The 5,922-nt window shown below is 42.7% G+C and overlaps 1 pseudogene; it reads left to right on the top strand.

Annotated features, from left to right (window-relative positions):
• Positions 1–5,023, top strand: part of LOC122344608 — a 6,962-nt pseudogene extending 1,939 nt beyond the window's left edge.
• The last annotated feature ends 899 nt before the right edge of the window (positions 5,024–5,922 follow it).

Below are 5,922 nucleotides of genomic sequence, written 5' to 3'. Positions count from 1 at the left end.
TGTCTGTTAAGTTAGACGCGCGCGGAAAACGTGACGGGGAGGGAGGGGGGGACCCGTCTGTTTTCTCGCCGCTCCGTGCGTTACTTCGGTCATGCGAGGTGAAAGCAGTCGCGATGGCGGAAATTCGCTGCACGACGAGCCAAAGCGGAGCGCATCCTGCGCGTGCAGCTTAAGCTTCTTAGTTCCGTTCCGCGCGGCTCGTCCAGTCAGTGCGAGCGTTCACCGCGTTCCGTTCTCTCTCTCTCTCTTATTTTTGCGCCGTTGATCAGATCTCTCAGGCACCGTCCCGCTCGCTTACAGACCGTGGTCGAATTGATTATGAACCCCGCTGAGTTACTTAGCGCGCGGTCAGACACCGAGAGAACCCACGGCGTGTGTTTGGGCGGTTTGTGTCGTCGCGAGGAAACCCCGCGAGTCGCCCGATCCCGCGGGCGGCGGAGGTCGCGCACGAGGACACGCGCGAAAAACGACCGTTGGAGGGGGCGCGCGCCGTAACCGTTATTTGGCCTTTTTTCAAACAGCGTCCGGCGGTTTAGCACCGTTTCTCTTTTCTTTCCCGTACGTTTGCAGTCGCGACTGAATCCGGTGAGGTAAACTAAAATAAACAGTTGGTTAAAAGTCCGTCAGAGCTTTTAACGGTGTCTGTATTATCAGGAGGAGGTGAAGCAAGAAGAAAGGATGGAGGTGGAGAGCGAGGAGAACGGCGCGGAGGACAACGCGGCGGAGGATGCTCCCGGCACCGTCGACGACAAAGGCGTCAAAGCTGTCCCTGACCCGACCTCACCCGACACGGTGGCGGAGAACGATAACGGCACCGACTCGCCGCCGACATCTGAGGGGAAGTCCCAGTCACCTCCGGAGACGTCAAACCAGTGCTCCTTACAGCAGGAAGTAGACGTGGGTGGAAGTGAAGGTACTCGCTCGGTCTCGGTTTCAACATCAGCAGAACATCTAAACACTTTCCAGTAGAACATCTACTCGTGACGCGCCGCCAGGAGACACACCGGGGTTAACGTATCCCGAGTAACTAGATTACTTTTCGAGCAACTAGTGAAGTAATGCATTACGCCTATATTAAGAAGAAAAGTTATTTGACACCTTCCCTGTCCAAGTTTGGAGCAAGTTCGTGCATTCTCTTAGGCGTGACGATTATTCGTTTCACTCTTGGTGAGAAAGGGCCAAAAATATAACTTTGGGGTTTTTTGTTATTAAAAATAAATAAAGCGAGCCCAGCCCGGGTGAGACAAAGTAATGCAAAATTAACATAACGCGTTATTTTCTAAATAAAGCAATGCAGTTAGCTACTGTGGAGTAACGCAATATTGCAATGGTGGTTTTTGCGATATAAAAAATAGAGGCTTTTTTAACGTTTCCCACAGATCTATATTCAGTCATTCGGTGTTAAACTACAGGCTCCCTTTCGATTCTTGAGCTGGAATTTGAATAAAACAGGCCACGCCTCAAAGGAAGTTAAATCTGAGGGACAGGAAGTGGAATTTATCGACGCGCTTGGCTCAGATTGCACAGACCGTATCAAAGATCATATCTTTTTGTTCACGGACTGGCTTTTAATAAATTCAAACAATACTTTATCCAGAAGTGGAAGTCCTGCTGGATTGAGGAGGAGGAAAATTGGCAGACCTACCTGTGAGCAAGTCGTTAAATATTTGAGGATGAATGTATTATACGAGCGCTTTTTGTCCGCACCCAGACATCTGTTCGCTCGGACAGCCGCTGTCGTCTGCGTCTGTCGCCACGGTGATAACTCCACGCGATACTTGGGGTTTGCGATTTCCTGAAAATCCCATTTTAATCAAGTCGATAAAAATCGGTCCGAGCGATGCCGTTTAGAACGTTTAGACTTTTCCCAGACGGCACCGCAGCTGAAGACGGAGAACGCTTTGCGGGAAGCTATTTTTGAAGGCAGTAGGTGGATGGGAGCACCGGAGCTTTTGAGTTCTGTTTCGGCTTTTTGGAAAACCTTGTTGGTATAAAGCAATGTTCTCGCCAGCGAGTGTAGAAAAATAGGACTCCTTCCATATCAAAAGGAATTGGGAACTAGAGTAAAACACTGCGATAGAGGACGAGGTGTGGGAAAATAAAATATGGAAGGGCTTCGCCAAATTCGATAGTTTCTTTACAATTAACACAACACTGGTCAGAGGTCGGGGACTATGTTGATATATTTTGGGATTGTCCCAAAATACAAGTGTATTGGCAAGGAGTTTTAGGATATGAGATAACAATGCACCCAGTGTTTTTTTCCCCCTATTTGTACTACATTTATTATTAATAACTGCTTGGAAGATAATGAAGATGCACCAACCTACTTGAATGGAAACAGACTGAATCAGATAAATATATCATTTTGTTGTTGTTGTTATAGAGAAATTGACTGTTACTGTATTTGAGTTTATTTATTAATATTTAAGTCGCCGTTGCTTGCTGCACGCTTTATGGTTACTTAACCATCTCTACATTTACAATTTTCTTTAAACTATTATCGTTAGTAATTTTGTTTTTGTGAATGTTAATAAATGTTATTTATTTAAAAAATATAATCAAATCATAGTTCAATTCTTAAAAAGAAAAGCAATGTTTTTAATGTACGAAACAAAACGTATGCTTTTCCGAGTGCTGGAGTCGTATGGGATTCGTACTGAAGGAATCTGTGAATGCAGACATGGCTCCTGTAGATGTGACAAACGTCTATGTTTGAAGTCTTGTGTCACGACTAGAAATGATGGCATTAAAATCTCTCTCTCTCTCTCTCTCTCTCTCACACTTTCAGAGCAGACGATGTCTGTGGAGCCTGAGGATGCCGGTGCTGAGAAAAACGCAGATGCGTCTGATCAGCTACATCCCAGCGTTGAGGTAACGCAAAGTTTATTTACTTTTTAATGTCTCATATCTCATGTAGGCCGTTCGTAGGTTGACTTCCTCGATCAGTTGACTTCCAATATCAACTGTTGGCTTAACAAATGAGTTTAACGGCAAGCGATAGGGTAACGGCAGTGTTTCAGAACATCTATTTTGGAAACCGTTTTCTTTTTTCCTGAATATATTGGGTGTATTTTTCACATTTTCAATTCTGTCAATTCCTCTTATCCCAGTCTTACTGAGCGCATCTCTTTTGGTTTCTCCTTCAGGATCAGGTGATTGTGACGTCAAAGACCGTAAAGGCTCCAGCTTCGATACCTATAAGAAACTGTAAGTCAGCTAATTTAGCACTTTACCACTGAAACCGACTCAAATGATGTAGTATGCAACAGACCATATTATTAACTTCATAAAATACCCATCTTTAAGAGCGAAGACCAAAGAGCATGCCTAAAAGCACTTGTAAATATGAGGACATGGCAACACAGCACATCTATCAGTGGTGTTTAGTTAAAATATAGACGTCTTTAGCCAAAAAGTGGCAGACACCAAACAGCTCCTGTACAGTTCCATAACGTACTTGTTTTTTTACCTGGGCTATCAGACAATATGGGAAAGATGAAATTAAAACGATTGTTGGTTAGTTTCGAAAATCGATTCGTATAAAACAACCAAGCAATTTTTTGTTTTGAAACATGCAGTGCTTGTTTTTTCAAAGAAATTATAGCCTTTTGGAAAATCTATTAGGTCATAGTTGATATTTTGCCGCAAATAAATCAGTGTACGGGAAACCTTAACATATTTATACATATTTTATTTCATATACATCCGTTAAGTAAGATTTGTTTGAATGAAATCGATCATTTTAATCAAAATAAATACTGTTCTTTTGGACTCTCTGTTTAACAAAGAACTCTGAAAAAAAATTATATTTACAAAAATAGTCGCCAACACAGCTGTTTTCAACATTGGTTTTCATCAAAAATACTTCTTAATCAATAAATTAGCATATTAGAGTGATTTCTGACAGATCTGACAGACACTGAAGACTGGAGAAATTATGCTAAAAATTCAGCTCAGCTAGTTGTGACTGTTTATTACCAATGAAAATACAATGTACTTTTGATCAAATAAATGCAGCCTCTGTGAGCAAAAAAGAGATCTCTTTCAAAGCAATTATTTCAGCCTTTTGACCTGTAGTGCACATGAATTGCTTACATCAAAGCCAAGAACAATTTCTGATCATGTAAACAAAAAAAATTATATTTAACAACATTACTGTTAGTAGTGTGTTGTTCATTAAGAGACTCTACCGATCCAAAAATTTATATACCACTGTGTGTATATGCATTTGATTATATACAGTGTCATATATGTTGTTATTCTGTGTTATTGTACTGTGATCGTGTTGTGTGTGTATTCTTGTTTTATATAGCTGTGTGTGTTATCCTATCAGGCTCAGGCTGTAAGCTGGAAGTGGGAGTGTCGTCATGTCTGCTGACTCCCTCTGCCTCACCAGGAGCGGCTGAAGAACGAGGGATGAATGAAGGAATGTGAGTACCACACAAACAAAACAGCAGAGAGAGAGAGAGAGAGATAGGGGAGTGCAGAGAGAAAAGGCTCCGTCTCTGTAAAACACCTACTGGCCTTCTAACGGGAATCGCCAGGAGTGAGTCATAACGAAAGAAATGAAAAAGATTTTCTGCGTGTCTCCAGAGTGCCTTTGAATTCATACGAATGATTATTAACTCGTGTTTGGTGCGCTCTCAAAGGGGTTTCGTGAAGTCGGAGGCGAGCGGCATGAGCCCGATGGACTGGACTGTAGCAGACGTGGCCAGCTACTTCACCGCAGCCGGCTTTCCGGAGCAAGCGCTCGCTTTCAGGACACAGGTGCGCATGATCCTCGAAGGGTTCAGAGGTTATTCCACTGGATACTAAATACAGAAACCATGCTGTAGATAGAAGTATAACTGAATCTTTGATCCTGACAGGAGATCGACGGAAGTCCCTACTTCTGATGCAAAGGAATGATGTGCTGACGGGCCTGTCAATCAGACTTGGTCCCGCCCTAAAGATCTACTACGAAAGACACGTGAAGGTTCTGCAGAGGACCCATTTCCAAGATAATGAAGCTTTCTGCTGATACGCGCATATTAGCAAGTGTACACGATGAAGTAACCCCACATATGCATATACAAAAACCAAACAATACACGCATATTCCTGAAGACCGTTCGGGACTTCCTGAACGGAAACAGTTCTTGTTCTTTTTTCACACAAAAATGTATATATATATTTTTAATCAGTAATCCCACAGCTATTGGAAAGAACTTTGGTCTGAAAAAACGAGTTCGAGTAGAAGTAGAAGAACGGAGTGAGTTTGGGAAGACCGTCAGTGTCAACCGTTATTTGAAAAGACTGTGCAGATCTGTGCAGTTAATGCTGCTCTGATGGATGCCACTGTTTGGATTACGACATTGGACCCCGAATTCATTTCATCAAGTGGATTTCTTCTTTAGTACTTATTCTGTCCAATAGGGGGCAGGACATCATTTTTTTGTGACCTCACTGGTTTCAAGTTTGCTATTGAAACCCAACAAAGGCTAGGGGGTTTCCACTGCGCACAAAGTTTTCCTCCAATGTAAAAAAAAAACAAAACTGTCTGGTTACAGTTTGTAAGAAGTCAGTTCTGATTGGATATTTGTTCTTGATGCTTTTGCAATGACACTGAAACCCTCGTCTTCCCTCGGTCTTGGACTAAATGATTTCTTCCTGACGTATTGAAATGATCTTGAATGTTCCTTCCGGTTTTCTTGTCTCTTGCACCGTTACGTCATAAAAAACAAACTGTGTTCGTGCAGATCTTTTGCGCACAATCAAGTGGGCGTCTCACAGAGGATCTCCCTTTAAAGACTCCGACTTCTTTAATCCTGGATTTGCCAGCCATGACATTGTGGCTCCCGCGTGTGGAAAAGACACCACTGATACCCGAGCAGAACTTTTGTACATATTTTTACGGTGAAGTCAAGTTGCGAAGCAATGG

This window comes from Puntigrus tetrazona, chromosome 1 (assembly GCF_018831695.1).
Source record: "Puntigrus tetrazona isolate hp1 chromosome 1, ASM1883169v1, whole genome shotgun sequence".
NCBI classification, from domain to species: domain Eukaryota; kingdom Metazoa; phylum Chordata; class Actinopteri; order Cypriniformes; family Cyprinidae; genus Puntigrus; species Puntigrus tetrazona.
The sequence above is the reverse complement of the archived record's forward strand: the minus strand, read 5'-3'. Positions and strand labels throughout refer to the sequence as shown.